General features: G+C 42.2%; 1 long non-coding RNA gene across 1 annotated transcript in view; it reads right to left on the bottom strand.

Moving 5' to 3' along the window:
- Positions 1–4,555: 4,555 nt before the first annotated feature.
- Positions 4,556–20,288, bottom strand: part of LOC130542139 (uncharacterized) — a 35,057-nt gene continuing 19,324 nt past the window's right edge. The window contains exon 3 of the long non-coding RNA XR_008956488.1: positions 4,556–10,788. This is a non-coding gene — a long non-coding RNA (uncharacterized LOC130542139). The remainder of the gene's footprint in view (positions 10,789–20,288) is intronic.

Raw genomic sequence — 20,288 nt, 5'->3', positions numbered from 1 at the left:
TTACTGTCCAGATATGCTCCCACTGCTCTGCACACATCAGGTTCTCTGTCTCAAGACCAATGCACATGACTTCCCCTCCCTGGAACCTTCCCCCCTTCCTTCACATGGTTATATCCTTCTCATCCTTTTAATCCACATATAAATGTCCCCTCCTCACAGAGGGCTTTCACACTCACCTTATCTAAAGCCAGCCCACATATAAGTTCATTTTATGTATCAACTTGGCTAGGCTATGGTGCCCAGTTGTTTGGTCCAATATCAGTCTAGATGTTGCTATGAAGATATTTTTTTAGATATGATTAACATTCACAATCAATTAACTTTAAGTAAAGCAAATTTCTCTCCATGATGCGGTGGTGGTGGGCCTCACCCAATCAGTTGAAGGCCTGAAGAGCAAAGACTGAAATTCTCCAGAAAAGAAAGAATTCTGCCTCAAGACTGTAACATAGGAATCCTGCCTGAGTTTCCAGGCTCCTGACCTGCTCTGTGGATTCTGGATTTGCTAGCCTCTATAATCCCATGGCCCAATTCCTTAAAATCTCTCTCAATAGTATTTATATTATACATCTGTATCTATGTCTATATTTAACATATATATGGAAGATGTATATGTTCTCTCTCTCCCACTCCCCTCCCTCCATATATATAACATATATATAGAATATTCTCTATACAGACACCTAAAATATACATACACATATATATTTATATATTAAATATATTTATATATTAAATATATTTATATATTAAATATATTTATATATATTTATGTATATTCTGTTTCTCTGGAGAACCCTGACTAATACACCTACCCTCTCATGTTTCTTTGGTTTTCCCAGGACTTACATATTTCATAAACACGTAATTAGGGTATTCATTGGCTTCAGCTGCGTGTTTGTTAGTTTCCTTGATGTTTCCATGTTTTCTCCCCCAGGAGACTGTAAGTTCCCTTAGAATAGGAACCATGTCTGTCCTGTCCAGCTCTGAGTTCCCAGCTCCCTGCACAGCGCCTGGCACAGAGAAGCAGCAAGAATGCTGGGACCACAGGCCTGGGCTCCAGAGACAGGCTCCCTCCCTAGGGTGACGAGGAGAGATGAATAAGAAAAGGAAGCCCTGTGGCTCCAGGTAACTTACAAAAACAGTGTTCAGGCATCGGGCCCTAGAAGGGGCCAGTCCCTAGAACCCAGAGAATCAAGGAGGGGCAGGATTTGAACAAGAAAAGAATATAGTCACTGGGACTAGCAGGTAAAGTCACTGGATGTTGATCCCTAGAAACCTGGAGTTCCCAAACTACCAGAATAATCTTCCAAGTAGTGTCCCTGCTGCTACTCTTGCCCACTGGTGTGCCTTCTCCAGCCACCAGCCCTGGTAAGCTGGCTTAACACACTGGATCCTGTCATTCCCCTGTCTAAGGCCCTCCCCAGGCACACCATCTTGCAGGGTAAAATTCAGATTCCCTACTGTGGCCCTCAGGGCATTGTGCCATCGGACCCCATAAGCCTGCCTCTCAGCCCACCACTCTCATCTGCTCCAGCCCCACCTGCTCCCAGCAGAGCCTCTCCTCTCCAGGCATGGTCCTACCTCAGGTCCTCACCTAGAACACTCTCCCTACAGATATGCCATGGCCGCCTCCCTCATTCCCCTCAGGTCTCTGCTCCAGAGGGCCTTATCAGAGAGCCCTGCCTGACCTCCCTGTAGATAGTGCCAGTCTTCCATGACTCCTCCTGTGAGTACTCCGTGTGTCCTAACAGCACTTCCGGTATCCTTCCTATTCACTTGTTGTCAGTCTCTCCCACTAGAACATACAAGCAGGGAGCATCTTCCCACTTATGTCTCCCCAGCGTGGAGAACGTGCCTGCCACATGCTAGAGGCTGTATGGCTGCCCCTGTCTGCGGGCAAATCGTGGAAGCTAGGGGCTGGACAGAGATGACCGTTCCAACATATCTGTTCCACAAGGATTCCACTGAAGTAAACTAACAACTAGGGACTAACAAAGAACGAGATAGAAACCAGGACACGGGCAAGGTTCCTGGGTCTAGAAGCAGAGGAATGAAGAGCACCATTGGAAAAGCTCTGCCACGACTTCTGTCTCCATCCCCCCACGATTAGGACAGGCTCCACTCTACCCAGTGCACCCCACACCACAAACTACCCTCCTGTCAGGCACTTGCCACAGGCCGGGAACCAACATGCCAGGCAGCATGGGGAGGAGGGTTCTGTTTGGAGCAACTTCGCTCCTCAGACATCATCACGCCAGCCTTCCCCCGTGTGGCCAAGCCTCTCCAGCTAGCCCTGCACGCTTCTGGCTTCCACTTGGTCCTTTCTAGCTGGATAAATGTTGTTAAAGAGAAGAAAGCAGAGTAAAAACATGCAACTGCTCTAACTTTTACTTTCTTCCTTTCATTCCCATTGCCAGCCTGATATTTTATCAAGCACAAGTGAGAGAAGGAATCGGGTTGTGCCTACCCTAAAACAGTGGGCAGCTCTGTACTCTGTCTGGGGCTCTAGCATTTGTAAAGCTCGGGAAGCCAGTGTGGTTTTCTGGGAAATGTGCTGTGCTCCCCCCAGGGATGAAAAGCAACAAAGAGACTTGAGCTGACATCATTCCTCTCCTGAGAGTGTGCTTATTTTCTCTGCCCCTCTGAAGGTCAGACTTGGCTGTTGGGCACGGCGGAAAATAAAGCTGTGGTATTTTGAGGATCTGGAACACATCAGAACTGAGATCAACCAGGGAGATGGCTGGCTTTGATAACGGGAGCTGTGGCTTTGGCCTCAAACTTTCTGTTTTAGCTACCCTGGGTTCTTATCTGGTGCTCTTTCCTAAATAGATATGAGGATGAAAAAGGACCCAAACCCCACCAGAAATTGCCCCCACCGCTTAAAGCAGACCTGACGAAGACATAAGTATCAAGATATTGCCATCTCGAATGGCATTTCACTGGGTTTCATTTTAAGGCAGGAAAAAAAATCCCAACAACAATAAAACTTGAAATTCAAAAACGAAAGAAGATAGGTTATTTTAGGCAGATAATGAAATGGGTTTTCTGTCTCAGTGCTGGGTCGATGGCAGTGCCATTGGCTTGTTGCAGTGGCCTCTCCGGGTGCTGTTCTGGGACTCAAAGGAGACAGAGGGACCCATCTGCACCTGGGGTCCTGCCAGCTCTGCTCCTGGCCTTGTGGGAGGAAAGGGAGGTGACGAGACAGGGAAGAATTACTGGGCTGGGACCTGGGAGAGGACAGAGGTCCTGGGACATCAGCTGGCATTTAGCACTGATTTCCTCTAGAAGTATTTGCCAATTTCTCCAGCCATCGCCGAAAGACTGAGTACTGCTTTTGGCAGAGAAAAAGGGCTAGGATCTAGACTCCAACAATGGGGACGTCCTGGTGAATGCCCTTTCTTCGGTGAGGGCTGTAAAGAAATCCATCCTAGGAGTAGGGTAAGGTAGAGACACTGGAGGCCCTTGGAGGCCTCTGAATGATCTCAATCTCAGACGGTTCACGCCCTCCACCCTACTGGCAAAGGAAGATACAATCCATCGCTCTTGAGCTCATTACTTCCGTAAACAATTTTGTAAATTCACGATCAGAAATAACCCAGCACATGAATTGATAAGGCAACATGAATAAAAATGAGCAGAAATAACAAACAAGAGACACAGACCTACATAGGATTCTAGAAATCGTAGTTACCAGACACAGACTTTATGATAACAATTTTTAAGGGGATAAACAAGGCTGAGAATTTCAACAGAGAATGTGAAGCTATTTGAAAGGAAATTAAAAGTATAGAATTAAAAACTGCAATAACTGAAATTAAAAACTCAAAGAATGGGATTAATGGCAGATTACACAGATGGAGGAAGAATTAACAAAGAACATGCAGCTAATAGTAAAAGATCCAGAGTGAACCACAGAGACAGAAGGATAAAAAATATAGAAAACAAGGGTAGGAAACATATAGGTGCTGGGTGAAGGCCTAGCAGTGTAACTGGAGTCTCAGAATGAGACTGGGATAAAATTGGGGAGGGGCACCTGGGAGGCTCAGTCGGTGAAACATCTGCCTTCGGCTCAGGTCATGATCCTGGGGTCCTGGGATCGAGTCCCGCATCTGGCTCCCTGCTCAGCGGGGATCCTGCTTCTCCTTCTCCCTCTGCCCTTCTGCCTGCTTGTGCTCGCTCTCTTGCTCTCTCTTTCTTAAATAAATAAATAAATAAATAAATAAATAAATAAATAAAATTTAAAAAAAACTGGAGAGAAGAAATAGTTGGATAAAAATTTCTAAAACTAAGAAAAGATATGAAGCATAAAATTCAAGCCCTACAAATTCCAAATGAGAGAAAGGAAGGAAGGAAGGAAGGAAGGAAGGAAGGGAGGGAGGGAGGGAGGGAGGGAGGGAGGGAGGGAGGGAGGAAGGGGGAAATAAAAGAAAAAATGTTCATCCGGGTACATATTAGTAAGACTACTTTTAAAAAATATATAAAGATTAAAATCTTAAAATCAGCTCGAAAAGAAAGGCAAATAATCTTTAAAGGAGCAACACTCAGACCGGTATGAGAAAGAAAAGGAAGACAGAAAGCAAAGGAATGAAAGAAGTGCCGACTACGCCCAATGGAAGGATCCTTTGAGAAGATGAGATGAAGACACTACAAGAAATACTAAGAGAGTTCTCCAGGCAGAAGAAAAATGATCCTAGATAAAGTTCACTGTTGCAGGAAGAAATGAAGCACACTGGAAATGGTAAATCGGTGGGTAAATATGAGTAACTTTTGACTATTTATGAACCAAAAAAAGTTTTGTGAGATATCAAAGTGAGAGAAAATTAAAGTAAATGGCAATGATCACCTGTCAGTTGGAAAGTGTTATAAGGACCTTGTCTTATCCAAAGAGAGCTAAAAGCACCAAATATTAATTAGGCTTTGAGAAGTCAAGAATTATGCTGTAAAACCCAAGACAACCACCAAAATGATAATAAAAAGGATGAAACAAACAAAGAATGTCACTGTTCACACTTTAATAATAGCAGGATGTTTTCCGAGCATCTTCCCTAAGGAATTTTTCTGAAACCCAAGCAAAGGCCAATGTACAAACTTGTGCACTGAGTGATTATGATAAACGTCGGAATCATATGTTCAGTGACAGAAGAATTTCTGTAACGGACGATGATACAGCCATTTAACGTGATGCCCTCAAATAATATTTAATGGCATTGAGGAGACGCTGTGCACATAAGAAATGAAAAGAGCAGAAATAAACATTGTCAGTAGAGCATGACCAAATTTAGTTTTTAAAGTACACATACATGCAGAGAGACACAGTAAAAAACTAAAGTAGAGCATCCCTGGTGGTGAAATTACAAGGGATTTTTACTTTCTTCTTATTTTTTAAAAAATATTTTTTTTTATTTATTTGAGAGAGAGAGAGAGAGGAGGGGGAGGGGTAGAGGGAGAGAATCTCAAGCGGACTCAGGGTGGGACACGAGCCTGACACAGGGCTCCATCTCCCGACCCTGAGATCATGATCTGAGCCGAAATCAAGAGTCAGTCGCTTAACCGACTGAGCCACCCAGGCGCCCCTACTTTCTTCTTATTTTTTTTTTTGCTGATTTTCTACCATAAGTGTATGTTACTTTTATAATCAGTAAAAAGTTCTTAAGCAATAAGCTGATTGTTTTCTTTTAAAAATAAAAGGCATGGGGCACTTGGGTGGCTCGGTCAGTTTAGCGTCTGTCTTTAACTGGCGTCATGATCCTAGGGACCTGGGATCCAGCCTCGCACATGGCTCCCTCCTCTGCGGGGAGCCTGCCTCTCTCTCTCCCTCTGCCTGACACTCCCCCTGCTTGTGCTCTGTCTGTCTCTCTCTTTCTCTCTGTGTCAAATAGATAAATAAAATCTTTTTTTTAAAAGATTTTATTTATTTATTCGACAGAGATAGAGACAGCCAGCGAGAGAGGGAACACAAGCAGGGGGAGTGGGAGAGGAAGAAGCAGGCTCATAGCGGAGGAGCCTGATGTGGGGCTCGATCCCAGAACGCTGGGATCACACCCTGAGCCGAAAGCAGACGCTTAACCGCTGTGCCACCCAGGCGCCCCGATAAATAAAATCTTTAAAAATAATAAAAATAAAAAACATTAAGACACCTCTTCCTCTTAGACAAAAGGGACCTCAGTCAGGATGTGTGAAAATAATGTAGCTTTCTCATTTCGTTTTTTTTTTATCCTTTTGAATAAATTAGGAATATCCAGTATCAACTATAGCTTTTACCCAAGTAGGTCCATTTACATGTATATTTAGTCAATTTTGTACATTCACTCAAAGCCTCAATCACCTTTTATACTATTTTTTGTTTGTTTGTTTCTTATAATATAGGTGAACACTGAAAAAATAAAGTCGTTATTTATTGGTATATTGGGATTCTGGGTGCTTATTTGTTTAAATCCCTGTTACTGCTATTATAACATGGTTCATGAGATTTTTTTTCTTTTAAATCTCAGCTGAGTTGAGCTGGTTCCATGGTAACCTCTGGAAAGGTGAAGTGCAGTCTTCCCTAAACTCCCATCAATCATGCTCACAGGGAGAGATCTTGGAACTGCGAGCATGACTCACTGGGACCAGCCATCTGTGACCCGGCCTGGTGTCCTTCATGGCTCGTGAAAACCAACAGTATGACATGAAGTCATTCTGGAAGAAGACAGACAGCGTGTGCTGAAACCCTGGAATGGGGCCCAAACTGCAGAAGAGAACAGGCAGCAGCCTGCTTTGGTGTTAATGTGTTCTCCCTTTTCCATCTCTGTTTCAAGTTCATGTCCAGGGCGGGTCACTGACAATTATAAGAGAGATGCCCTGGCATGGCTCAGAATTTTTTTGAACTTCCTGGATTTTTTCCCCCTCAATTTCCCTATGTATAATTAAAAAAAAAGAAACCATTATCTGAAGTTAGGCAAATAAAGTTGATTTAAAAGCAATAAAAATCAGCATAAGCCAAGTAGGTATTCTTCTGCCCTCACATTTCCCCCGAACTGGCTGCAGGAACGTTGAACCCATGATTGCTCACAGTGGCTTTCCTAGGACACGGCACTCCCAACAGAACCAGCAGGAGATCAAAGAGAATGGGTGTTGTCAGCTACCTACTGGACAGACAGAGCAACACAGCCAGGGTCAAGGTCTCACACAAACGATCAAGCACGCCTTGGGAGCCAGCCAGGAGACACGCTCCGATACCCCCAATTTTCACACGGCTCATTTCTCCACCTCCCAGGAAGGGATTCGTGGGTAACCATGAAAACCTTTGCAAAAGAACCACAAATATTTCATTAAAAAGAAAATGCAATACAGGTCCCAGCTTGAGCTTCAGCTGGGATTTATGTGTGTTGAACTTGTATGGCGAACCGGCAGGATGGACTCACTATTTGCACCGGGATCCGAGGCGTTTCCCAGGAGAGAGTCCATTCTAGGCAGGGGAGAAGGAGCCAGGCATGGAGAGCAAGGGTTGTAGGAGGGGCACGCTGCCTCTTACTTGGGACTGAGGGAGAAAGAAGGCGACCTGTAAAACCAGATACGCTTTCTCACTAATGTATTTGTAAAACTTCACGGTGCAAGCATTACAGATTATGGGCACCCTGGCCTCTACGCACATGCACACACAACACAGAGTAACAAAGAGGTGTTCGGTCTATGCTGTCTTGCCACAGACCACCACACAGCTCTGGCACCAGGAGGGTCCCAGGAATTAGGGCCAGCGCCCGGAAAAAGACATGGTGGTAACAGAGGAAGACCATAAGGCCCAGCAAAAATAGTGTGACATCAGATGCACCCAGGGGGACACGGCATGCCCAGAACAGGGACGGTATCCGAGGAGCAGACTTACCCAAGGGCAAGAGAGGCATGCCCCAGGGAGAGCCTGAGATGCGAGGGGAGAACCTCACACTGAAATGGAGGTCAGTGGGGGAGCAGAGGGACAAGGGGGCATTAGTAGGAGACAATAAAATTTGAGTTATGGCTCATAATGTGACCCCATTAGGCACACAGGCTGGTGAAGCCCAGGGAAACGCAGGCTGCAAGACTGTATCTGAGGCTGTAATTATCAGCCCATTTATTTTCACCAGTGACAGGGACAGAAGCACAGTAATTGGAGGAGAGTCGTGCAAAGACTCAGACAAATTGTGTCCTACTCTCTTCCATATTTTATAGGGAACACTTACAACCAGATGAACTCTGGAACAGACTACGGCTCGTTACTTCTGACAGGTTGTGCCAGAAAACATGTATTGCCAAGTGATTCATCACCATTTATACCCAGATCATAAATCTTTATTTTCCAAAGGCTGTGCTTTGGATTCGGGGCAGACTATAGTGTTTACTCTTTTTTTGTTGGCAGTCAGAAGAACAGCCTCTTGACGTCCTTCCCTATGGATTTTATCGTTTCTCTGGGAACCACTTTGTAAACTTTCTTGGGGCTTGTTTTCCACCCAACCAAAAAAAAAAAAAAAAAAAGTAGCTGTAATCATGGAAAGATTTTTCACAAGTTGGTTTTCAAATACCTTTGGGGTGACTGTTGGCTTGACCCCCGCTAGACTACAGTGCGTTGGTTCATCTATTATACAGAGTTAGAAACTGTGCCGAAGCCAGAAATAAACTTTCTGAAAGTGTTAGGGATGTGGAATTACTATTTTTAAACTCTTATTTTTTAAAGAAATTATTTTAAGACCATAAATTATCATAAGACCATAAAGGGAAAGAAATAAACTTTGGCTTATCACCTACCAGCTACAGGCCCTTCATAGAAATGAAATAAGCCTCATTTAATCCTCATGAAAAACCTTGTCAAGTGGTCATTGTTACAGAACCAGGGTTCTTTTCTCCATAGCTGGAGACCTCTGGGGCCCTAGGGTAATTTAAAGATTGAAACCAACCTGGCCCCAAGTGTTCCATGGAGATTTTGTTGATATGATGTCAGCTGGACATCATGGAAACCATGCCATGGATATCTATATCCATATGGATGTTTGACCAAGACTTGTCCACGAAAAAGCATTCTAGAACTGTGCCCCAACACACACACACACACACACACCACCACCACCACCACCACCACCACCACCACCACCACCACCACCACCACCATCACTTATCACTTACCCCCAAACCAGCGGGAAAGCCCTGTCAATTTTAATTCTAAAACACTCCTCAAATCTCTCCCTTCTCTCTGTTGCCATGACCAGACTCATGATTACCTCGACTCTCCCAAGAATCTATCCTCCTTTCAGCTCTGTGTGTTAGGCCCATCTTCTCTCCTGTGGGAGCCAGCCTCCAAGATGGCGTCCCAGTGATCCAGACCTTCCAGGATTCACACACTTCTCAGACCCTTCCCATGCTGAATTGGAGCTGGCCCCATGTGACCCACTGAATAAAGGAGGACTAACAATGACCTCTAAGACTGAGTTGTAAAAGGCCTTGTAGCTTCTTCTGCCTCATTTTCTTGGATCCCAGACCCAGCATGTAAGTAAGAAGTCAGCCACCCTGAAGCAGCCAGTGATGGAGAGGGCACTTAGGGAGAGAGCCAATGAACAGAGAGATGCCTGGACGGCCACAGCTGCCCCAGTCATCCTTGCTGATGCCCCAGATGTTGTGGAGCACAAATGAGTTGTCTCTGCTGACCTCTGTCCCAATGGTAGATGCCTGACTGTCCCCCTAAATTCACAGGTTGAAATCCAAAATCCCAGTACCTCAGAGTGTGCCTGTATTTGGACAAAGGGCCTTTAAAGAGGTAAGTAACTTAACAGGAGGCCATTAGGGTGGGCCCTAATGCAATCTGACTGGCGTCCTTATAAGAAGAGGAGATTAGGACACAGACAAGAAGGGGAAGACCACGTGAGGACACAGGGAGAAGATGGCCATTGAAGAGCCATGGAGAGAGGCCTCAGAAGAAACCAACTCTGCCTATACCTTGATCTTTGAACCTCGAAAAAATAAATTTCTTTGTTTAAGCCGCCAGTCTGTGGTACTTGGTCATGGTCGCTTAACACACCAATACGGTGGCGATAAATGAATATTTTTGCCTTAAGCTACTAAAGTTTTTGGCATAATTTGCAACGCAGCAATTTATAACCAGAATACCCCAATCTCTCAGAAATACTTATTTTTAAATTACTGGCACAGGAGAGGCTCTACATCTTCCAAAGAAATGCATTCCATACAGAAAGAGATTGTAATGTTTTGAAACTGACGTTCTTCTTACTGAAGCTTAATCGTTGTTCTGCTGTAATCCCACTGAGGGGAGGGGACGGGGGGGGGGCTTTTCCAGCACCTGGTGAACGCACAAACAGCCCAGCTCAGAAGCAAGGGAAGCTGTGAGGGAGAATCCTGCCTTGGGATTCCAGCCTTCCAGGATGCAGTAAAATGGAGAAGTTAATTGCCAGGCTATAAAAACGCAATGACTATTAGGTCCCTCAATGCGCTATCATCCATTAGCATCATGACAACGGCAGAATTAGGGGAAACAAATGTGCTGTACGGCCTCCCAGCCGAAACTCGGCAAAAGGTTAATTGGATTCCATTTCAGAATCTGTGCGCCTCATAGGAGCTTGGACGTGTTCATAACCAAACAAGGTACAAGATCCTGGGGAAATGCAGCTCCCCTGGATCCGAGGTTGCACATTGCCTCTCCCTCAGTGAATCAGAAGGCCACTGTCAGGTTTTGAGCTTTGTTTCCGCCAAGCTTCAAGCCATTAGCGATTCACAGGTGTTCCTGCTCATTGATTTGGAAATCGCAGAGGTCCCTGAGCTGTGTTTCTGTGGGGAAAATGAAAACAGTCAGGAGTCAGCAAAAGAATTTCCTGAGTTCTTTCACTACTGCAGGAGGGCCCTGGAGTTGCCAATAACATGCGAAACACATTAACTTCCTCCCAGGTTGTGGGCAGGTCACAGCCAGCTAAGAGGCTCTGCCAAAACCCCGAGCAGAATTCCAGGGTGGCAAACTAACGTGTCTATAACCTGACATGTGCCCTTTGAAAGTGAGGTGTCAGGAATGTCCGTAGCAGCATCGTTCCCAATGGGAGACTGTGTCTGTGGCATCACCCCCATCCCCACCCTTTGTAAACTCCCGGCAAAGGGGGTTTGGCCTTATGGTTCTAAAACCCTCAGCATTCTCTGGGTGTAGCCCGTTCTGAAAGTAGTCAGAGTCCCTTTGGAGCAAGTCAGGGGCACGGGTGATGTACAGGTACATATTGGAGATGCCGCGGGTTCGGTTCCAGACCCCCCAAATAAAGCACGTATCACGATAAAGGAAGTTAAATGAAATTTTTGCGTTCCTAGTGCATGTAAAAGTTATGTTTACACTATACTGTGGTTTACTAATTGTGCAATAGCATTGTGTCTAAAAGAACAATGTATATATCTTATTAAAAAACGTTAACCATCATCGAAGCTTCCAGCGAGTGATCAGTAATCACTAACCACAGGTCATCATAACAAATGTAATAGTGAAAAGTTGAAATACTGTGAGAATTACTAAAACATGACCTACAGACACAAACTGAGCAAATGCTGTTGGAAAAATGGCACCAATGAACTTGTCTGATGCAGGGTTGCCACGAACCTTCAACTTGTAAAAACAAAAACACAGTGCTTGTGTCGTGGAGCAAGAATTCCTGTCCCCTTCAAGGTCCTTCTAGATGGACTAAGAATCAAATCGACATGAGACAGATTAGCAGGAGAAAATCAAATTTAATAGCATACATACAAGGGAATCCACACAGACATGAAATTCCAGACAGTCAGGCAAAAGGCAGTGTATGTGTCATCCTGAACGAAGGAGAAGAGGGTAGGGGTCCGGGACTTCAGAGGAAGGAAGTACAATTCACAGGGAGATGAAAAAGAGTAAATGTTTGGTAATGAAATGCTTGTTGGGCCACTCAGAAACCATGGGGCAAAGACAGGATTTCGAGCTGGTTTCTCCCTGTTCACCATACCTGGTTCATATTATAATGTAGTGGTCTGGGGTGATAGCTCTCCTCTTGGAGGAGGTCCTCTATCTAAATTGTTTTTAGACAGTTGTGGGGGAAGCAAAGAGCTTTTCCTGAATCTGTTCAGTTTTGATTGCTTTCTAACTCAAAATAACGTTCCCGCCAAGGTGGCCTGTCTTCCGGTGACCTGCCCCTGCCCCTGCCTCCATCTGCAAATTGCAGTAAAATGAGTTATGCCCGGATGTAGAACTGCATTGATTAGATGTAACATTTTCCACCACTTTCAAACCCATCCCAACTCTCTATCAGAAGAAAGCTTGCCTTGACCAAGCATTTGCTGGTTTAAATTTCCTTTGCTGTATACATTTTGTGCCAAGTCCAAAGCCACTAGATTTGGTAAAAGTCTTTAAGAACTTAGCCAATGGATGTGGTTAGGTTAATCATGAGATATTCCCTGGTCCTGAGTCGGAAAGGCGATAGCTCAGGGAGCACTGAACACAGAACCAGAAAACAAAGGAACCAACAAGGGAGACCTTGAGATCACCCTTATGTCTGGACAACCAGGGTCCCAGCCCTGTGACTTGAGCTGGTCATTCTCCAGCTAGAGGCAGGATTCCATAAGGCTGAGAGGATATCCTCACCCCCCAATAACCAGAGCTTACCCCCACTTCTTGACCCTAGAATTCCATGATCAGATTGCCCAGAGCCTCCATCCAGGGCTGCTACTAATCTCCTTCCCAGTTCTGTGCCCTGTAGAGTGGCCCATGCTGCCTGCGTGCATCGCTGGGGACACAAAGTGCCAAGGGGCAGGTGCTTACAGGGGAAAGGATGGAGGCTTCTTGTGATACAGACAGAGAAGGGGCGGGCTCCTGCCGGGCCTGCAGTGTTGTAGTTGGGAGATCAAACAAAATTGGTCCTGAAAAGCTATATTTGCTTCAGCAACAAGGGGGTTACAGGGAACCCTCCACCTTTCACCTCCTCTTCTTCGCGACTCCATCAGCACTGTGGGCAAAAGAGCTAAAACTTCATTTTCTTATTTCCTTGAAAGTCGTCTATTATTTAGTAACATAAGTTAGACTTAGTAACATAAGTTAGAACTTGTCTCTCATTTCAGAGCATGTGCTCCTCTATTGATTTCTTGTTATGAGTTATCGATCCTGGGTGGAAAGAATAACGTGCCCACCTAGAGTCTCCCCTACAGCACTTCTGGCAGCACGTGAATAAAGAAGGTGCTCCATGGCTGAGAGGAGCCCTGACCCTTGAAGGTGCGAAGCCAGTCCTGGAAAAGGCACAGCCTGAGCTACGAGACCCCAGTACTTGAGTTCATTCCCATATCCTCCATGTGTGAGAAAGCTAACTTGAATATCGGGCCCCGCAAATGGGAGCCCTCCCCCTCTCCCCACCAGTGGCCATGCCCACGTCACAAACCTAAGCCTAAGTCAACTTGCACTTATGGGAAACACCTGTCAAGGAAGGTTAACGTACCCCAATCACAAATCTTTGCCTCGGCTCTAGCTAGCTCACCTTACTGTAGAAAATAGGACCGGCTAGCCAGTCATGCCCTGTTTCCATGCTGCCTCCTCTAACACTTGATAGAACTTGTTCTTTCCCAGAAGCCCTCAGGAAGCATGTTCCGCTGTTCATGAGACAATGTAGTCCCCCATCCATGGATTGTTTTCCCCTGAATAAAGGACATCAAACTCATTACTAATTGTTTTAGTTTTGTCATCGGACAGTTTTGGTGGCAAGACGGGACCCAGAAACAGCTGCCGAAGATCCAGGGGACCGCTCCTAGATCCAGGTGAAGGTACCTACAAAACCCTTGTGATTCTCTGCCTTTTGGGCTGCTCTCCAGGATCTCCCAAAGCTTCTCTCAGATCAAACTCTGTTTATTTTGTATTCTGAGCCGCTCGAGCTTGTCTTAATCCTTCCGACTCCAGATTTTCCAGGTGAGACTTAGTGAACCACAACATTTGGATTTGTGTCGAACCTCGTCTACAAGGTAAATGCCTTCAGGGAGTCCTGACAAAACTCAGGAACTGTGCACAGGTAGCCAGAAACAATAAATCTACTTAAATTGGGGAGGATTATATCAACAAGGAAAATAATGGGTACCCCTCAGTCTAAGAAAACAAGATGGCAGCCATCAGAAAACTCACAGAGCCTTGAGGTAAGTCCACAGCATAAACTCTAAATAAATTTGGAGGAGAAATTTGAATTTTTTTGACCACATCAAAATCTAAGTAGCCTAGGTCAGGACTATTAATAGCCATTAGGACATCTACCACTATAAAGAAATCTCATGAAAGACATAAGAGATCTGTTGCTCATAGGAGTCTGAGAGCCAAAGCTGCGAAGTTGGTGGGCATGGGTCAACCACTTAAAAGCTGTTAGAGTGCTCACCACCCAACTCGAAGGCTCCCATGCTAGGATAAATTGCTCATGAAATGGGTTAGATTGACAGTAGGTCACCCACCAATCTTAAGAAAATCTCTGTGTAACAAGATATACTATAAAACACCACAAAATCCCTAACTCAGGGGCACATCTCATTACATATTAATTTGGCTCCAAGAGACCCAAGGCTTGGCTAAAGAAATGGGATTCCCAAGTTTCAAAGAATTAAACACGCCGCCTTTGAACACAACTGCTTATTTTATATCTAAGCACTGTGGGCCTGGAAACTATATATGTCTACAAGAATAGCAAAATCTTACTAAGAAAACCTGGAATTACAATGGCTTTTACTGGGAATATTTCAATTAGACAAAGATCATTCATTTAAGAATTGCTTTGAAACCTCTTGAATGGGAGAAAATATTTGCAAATCATATATCTGATTAAGGGTTAATATTCAAATATATAAAGAATTTATGCAACTCAATATTAAACAAACCAAATAATCCCATTAAAAAATAGGCAGAGAATCTGAATAGACGTTATTCCAAAAAAGGCATACAGATGGCCAGCAGGCACTTGAAAAGATGCTCAACATCACTCATCATCAAGGAAATGCAAATCAGAACCACAATGAGATATTACCTCACATCTACTAGAATGTATAGTATCAAAGAGACAAGAAATGAGTGTTGGCAAGGATGTGGAGAAAAGGAAACCCTTGTGCACTGTTGGTGGGAACGTAAATTGGTGCAGCCACATGGAAAACAGTATGGAGGTTCCTCAACAAATTAAAAATAGAATTACCATATGATCCAGCAATTTCACGTCTGGGTATTTATCCAAAGAAAATAAAAACACTAAGTCAAAAAGAAATATGCACCCCCATGTTCAGTGCAGCATTATTTACGATAGATAAGACATGGAAATAACTTAAGTGTCCATCAATGGATAAATGGGTAAAGAAAATGTAGCATATATACACAATATTTTGAATATTATGTAATATATAAATAATATATTATTCAGTATAATTGAATATTATTTAGCCATAAAAAGAGGATGAAATTTTGCCATTTGCGACAACATGAATGGACCTTGAAGGCATTATGCTAAGTGAAATAAGTCAGACAAAGACAAATCCCATATGATCTCACTTATATGTAGAATCTTTAAAAAAAAAAAAAAAGAAAAAAGAAAAAACAAGCTCATAAATACAGTGAATGGATTGGTGGTTGCCAGACCAGGATCAGGTATGGAATGGGTGAAGGGAGTCAAAAGGTACAACCTTCCCAGTTATAAAACAGGTGAGTGATGGGATGTAAAGTACAGCATGGCAACCATAGTTAATAATACTGCACTGCGTATTTGAAAGCTCCTGATCTTAAAAGTTCTCATTATCAAAAAAAAAATGTTGTAACTATGTGTGGTGACAGATGTTAACTAGACTTATCGTGGTGAGCATTTTGCACCACATACAAATATTGAATCACTATGTTGTATACCCAAAATTAATACAATATTATATGTCAATTATACCCCAATTTAAAAAAGGGGCGGTGGTTATACTCAGACACCAGCTGTCTTGTGGCAACTGCTGGTCTGAGTGGGTTGCAATCAAAATACTGCTCATTTTTTGTTTGTTTCCTACTTTATAGATTGACTCGTTTCATGATAGTTTCTTAAAATTTTCCTCCTGCCATTTTTCAAACAAAGATGAAAGATAAAGTGTTCAGTGCGACTTCTATTCTGCTTTTTCTGGCCTTTCTTCTCTTTACATTTGCCAAGTGAATTTGTGTATTCGTCTTCAGTTTTGACACTGACATTGTCCAGATCCTCAGCAGTTTACATATTCACTTTCTTCACTGAAAGGTTTTTCTACCTTTTTTTTTTTTTCAATAATACCACTTAAATTACCCTAAGTTATTCTCTTAAATGATTCTAGTTAGCTAAGGGATGCTTTAAATTTAAGATTAAAAATTTCTTTATAGTGGACTGAGAGAGAGAGAATGAATCAGAAAGTGGCCAGTGATTTAAAAAAAATCCTTCTTTTGCTGAAAGTAGTAGAAACATAACAAAGCAGAAAGAGTCTTGGTTCCACAATGAATCTATAAGCCAACCCACACCATTAGCTCTCAAGTCATTTTTGCTCAGTGTAGAGCAATTTCCTAGGTATCAGGAGACCCAGTTCTTAACTCTAAACTTATTTCTAACCTTTTAAGCCTTTTAAACCAGTTGATTGTATGGACTTAGGGAATCCATTGAACTGTCCTGGGCCTCAACTTCCCTCTCTATAAAAGGAGATGTTGGACAAAGACCAAAATCCTTTTCAGCTGCAAAATGTTAAATTAGGTCTTTACATTGTTTTTGATGGTCTGAAACATGACCTTGAAGGCCTTTTTAATTTGACGGAGAATGTAAAAATTTTGGTGTTATTAGTTTTGTATGGGGGGGGAGGGGAGGGAGGGAGCAGCCCCTTAAGTATTGTAAAAAAAGAAAAAAGTAATTGTTCCCAAATCAACAAACAGAATGGGGTACCTATTTTAATTGGCATGCAGAAGCCTCCAAAAGGCTTCGAAATTCCAAAATAGCTTCACTGAAACACTCATTGCAAAAAGCTAATGAAAAATTAAAGACACAAGAGGTACCTAAAACAAAAGACCATAAGGCTGACGTGACCCCCACTACTCCCCTTTATCCTCCTTCACCTGAGTACTTAAGGCCTACTAGTCCTCGATCTGAACTGTCTTTCCACTCTGAAGAGACTGCATGACTGTAAACAGAAGTCTGCAAAGTTCGTGATCTTACAGAAACCCCCTATCTACCCTCAATGGAGGGCTCCCCCATGGGCCCCTCCCATACTGACAGGACTCCAAGGGTTCTCCTGTAACTGCTACCAGTGATTCCCTTAAACAGCCAAGGGGAAACCAAATTAAAATTAATGGAAAATCTTGCCAAATTCTGGTAGATATCAGAGCTACACTCTCCACTTTAAACCCCACTTGCTTCAGACCCTGTAGGTAAGATCCTAGGAAAATTGGCAGAAGCAGGCAAAGGGTGAGAATCCTTACCAGGCTCAGCTCTCCCAAACGTCTGCTGTGCCCAATGGAGAGGAAGGTAAAATTTCACATCCCTTCCTTTCCAAATACGGCCAGACAGAAATGTGGGTCGCACTCCATTTGTGGCTGGGGTCCTTTCAACTTTTGCCAGTTCTCAGGGAAACTGCCCAACTTTTTCCTCCTTCAGGTGATCTTGGCAGGGACTCTGGATCTTGAGAGGGTACTATCTTTCACACCCTCCATGGGGATGCCTCTTGCATCTGGGGGTTCAATACTGCCGGGAAAATTGGCTGTTTGTCTTGGGTGAAACCTGACAAGATATTTGAAGGGATTCTTTAAGCAGCTCTGTGGTCAGAAATTGGCCAAATTGAAAGCTGATATTCAGAGCCTGAATTAATGTCTTCCTCCCCTAAGCTAAATGAAACTATGTACCCGGAAGGAAAGAAAAACATTCCAAAGACAAAGAGCTCTAAATCTGGAACATACGAATGTTTTTATTTCCATCTTACTTGAAGATCTTCTCTCTGATATAAAGATATAAAGAAGCAAACTGGAAAGAAAAAAAAAAAAGATGAAGCAGCAGCTGCAGCAGCAAACCGAAGATAATGTAGTTGGATGGGCAGGTCAGCCTGTGAGGTCACTCAGGTTATAACCCAATTCTGAGGAATTAAAACCAACTGTCCTTATCTTATATATTGAGCCTTTACAAGAACAGAAATTCAGCTCAAAAAGCAATTCAAAGCCCACCTATCCTTTTTACCAAACCTAAAACCTCCCCAATTCATCTATAAAGGCTTGGAGGTATAGTAAAATTCTGAATTTGGGACACAAAACCCTTCTTGGAGGGACTTGCATTCTTTCCCTGTGCCTTTGAGATGTAAATGTTCCACCTAGTCTTCCCTAGGACCTGAGGGCCATCTCTTTGAAATGCAAACTTCAAGGAGGTAATTCTTGGGGGAAGGAGAACAGAGAAAAAAGGAAAAGGCAATTTGGAAACTAGGCAAATAAAAAATCTTCACAAAGGTGAAGCCATCGGAGCAGGTGAGCTTAATTTATTTTATCTCGAGAAACACAATTGGATCCAACTGTTCTTTTATAAATTAGTGACTTTGCATTATTGTACCTGTCTAATGGCTAAAATTTTAAAAGAAAGACTATCGCATCTGTTTTTTATCTGTCTGTATGCTATGTATGTCCGTGTGTGTGTTATAAATATGTGATTTTTCTTCTACCTTGGTACTGTCAAAATTAATTTGTAAAGAATTCTATTTGATTAGCTTAAAGAAAATTAAGCATTTACATGTCGAGTATACTCTCAGAAATTTAGAAACTAACACAAACGTTATTTAAGTTCTCATGATCTAGGGTAATCTTCAGTAAATAATAGCTAGTTTGCTTGTTAGTTTAATTAAAACAGGGATGTCTTGGGGCACCTGGGTGGCTCAGTCAGTTAAGCCTCTGACTCTTGATCTCAGCTCAGGTCTTGATCTCAGGGTCATGAGTTCAAGCCCTGCATTGGGCTCCACGATGGGTGTGGAGCCTATTTTAAAAGAAACAAAAACAAAAACTCTTGATAGCTCTTTAGAGCTATCAATAATAAATACAATCCTGCACAAAACTTTTATTCTACTTAGGTTTACTAACAAACAAGCTCATGTTATCTCTGTTACAAAATTTGTTGGCAAGAAAGATGACTTAAAATGTTTAGCTGTTTAATGTCTCATGAGTAATCTAAACATAATTATTAAGAACAAGTAAATTAAACAGATGTAAGTAAGATACAAATTTATAAACTTTTCAACAATAATTACACTCATGGCACGTCTACTTAAAAAATACGGTAACTTGAAACCTTAAAGTTATACTGAAATAAATCGAATGATGAATATTCACTGAATATCTAGATCATTTTCAAATAAGATAAAATACTGAAACATTAATTACTGAACATAGGTTTGTCCACTTTTGGCTTCCTTTTACTGAGGAACTAAAGATATTTGAGTCTATTCATAAACATGTTTTATGCCACATTGAAAAATTTGCTACAAGGAAGAATATACTTCTAGAAATTTTATATATGTATATATATTCTGTGGATTGGCCAATTTTTATATATTATATTATAATATTCACATATAAATTATATATGTATAAAACATACATATATAAATTATAATATAATATACATATATAAATTGGCCAATCCACAGAATATATATATATATATACATATATAAAATTTCTAGAGGTATATATATAAAAATTGGCCAATTCACAGAATTGTACTTTGACAGTCCTCAAGTGCTTACTTCTTGATTTTCACTAGAAATTAATGATTCTAAGGGTTAAGAATTCTAATCAATGTATGTAATTAAAACTACTAGAAATAATACAGTCAATAACTTTATGAAAGGAAAGTAAGATGCATTTTTGGTAAGAAAAAGAATGAGGTATTGGTATGCATTTTTTGTTAAGGGAAAAGAGCAATTTTGTGCTAAAGTAAAATTATTGATCCAGAATGAGAAAGGGGGGGGGGATAAGACAAATTTGAATGGATATAAAAAATATTGTGAAGTATATATGAGAAAGGAATCTTGGGAAAGGAATTTTAGGTATGGTTAAACTGGCCAAGATTGGAATGGATTTATTTAAGTTTTTAAAAAATGAGTTTTAATATAAGAAGTACACTGGAACAAAATAGAGTTTGGTTTTCTCTCTGTTAAAAGCACAAAGTTTTCTTGGACTACTGGTCTGTTCCTCATAAGAAATTGTTAAAACTTTTTTTTTTTTTTTTTTTTTTTTTTTAGCTTTTGAGTAATCTACTTGGACAGCAAAGATTTTGTGTCTTACCAAAATAATTTACTGTGCTTCC

Source organism: Ursus arctos, unplaced genomic scaffold, assembly GCF_023065955.2.
Source record: "Ursus arctos isolate Adak ecotype North America unplaced genomic scaffold, UrsArc2.0 scaffold_30, whole genome shotgun sequence".
NCBI classification, from domain to species: domain Eukaryota; kingdom Metazoa; phylum Chordata; class Mammalia; order Carnivora; family Ursidae; genus Ursus; species Ursus arctos.
The sequence above is the reverse complement of the archived record's forward strand: the minus strand, read 5'-3'. Positions and strand labels throughout refer to the sequence as shown.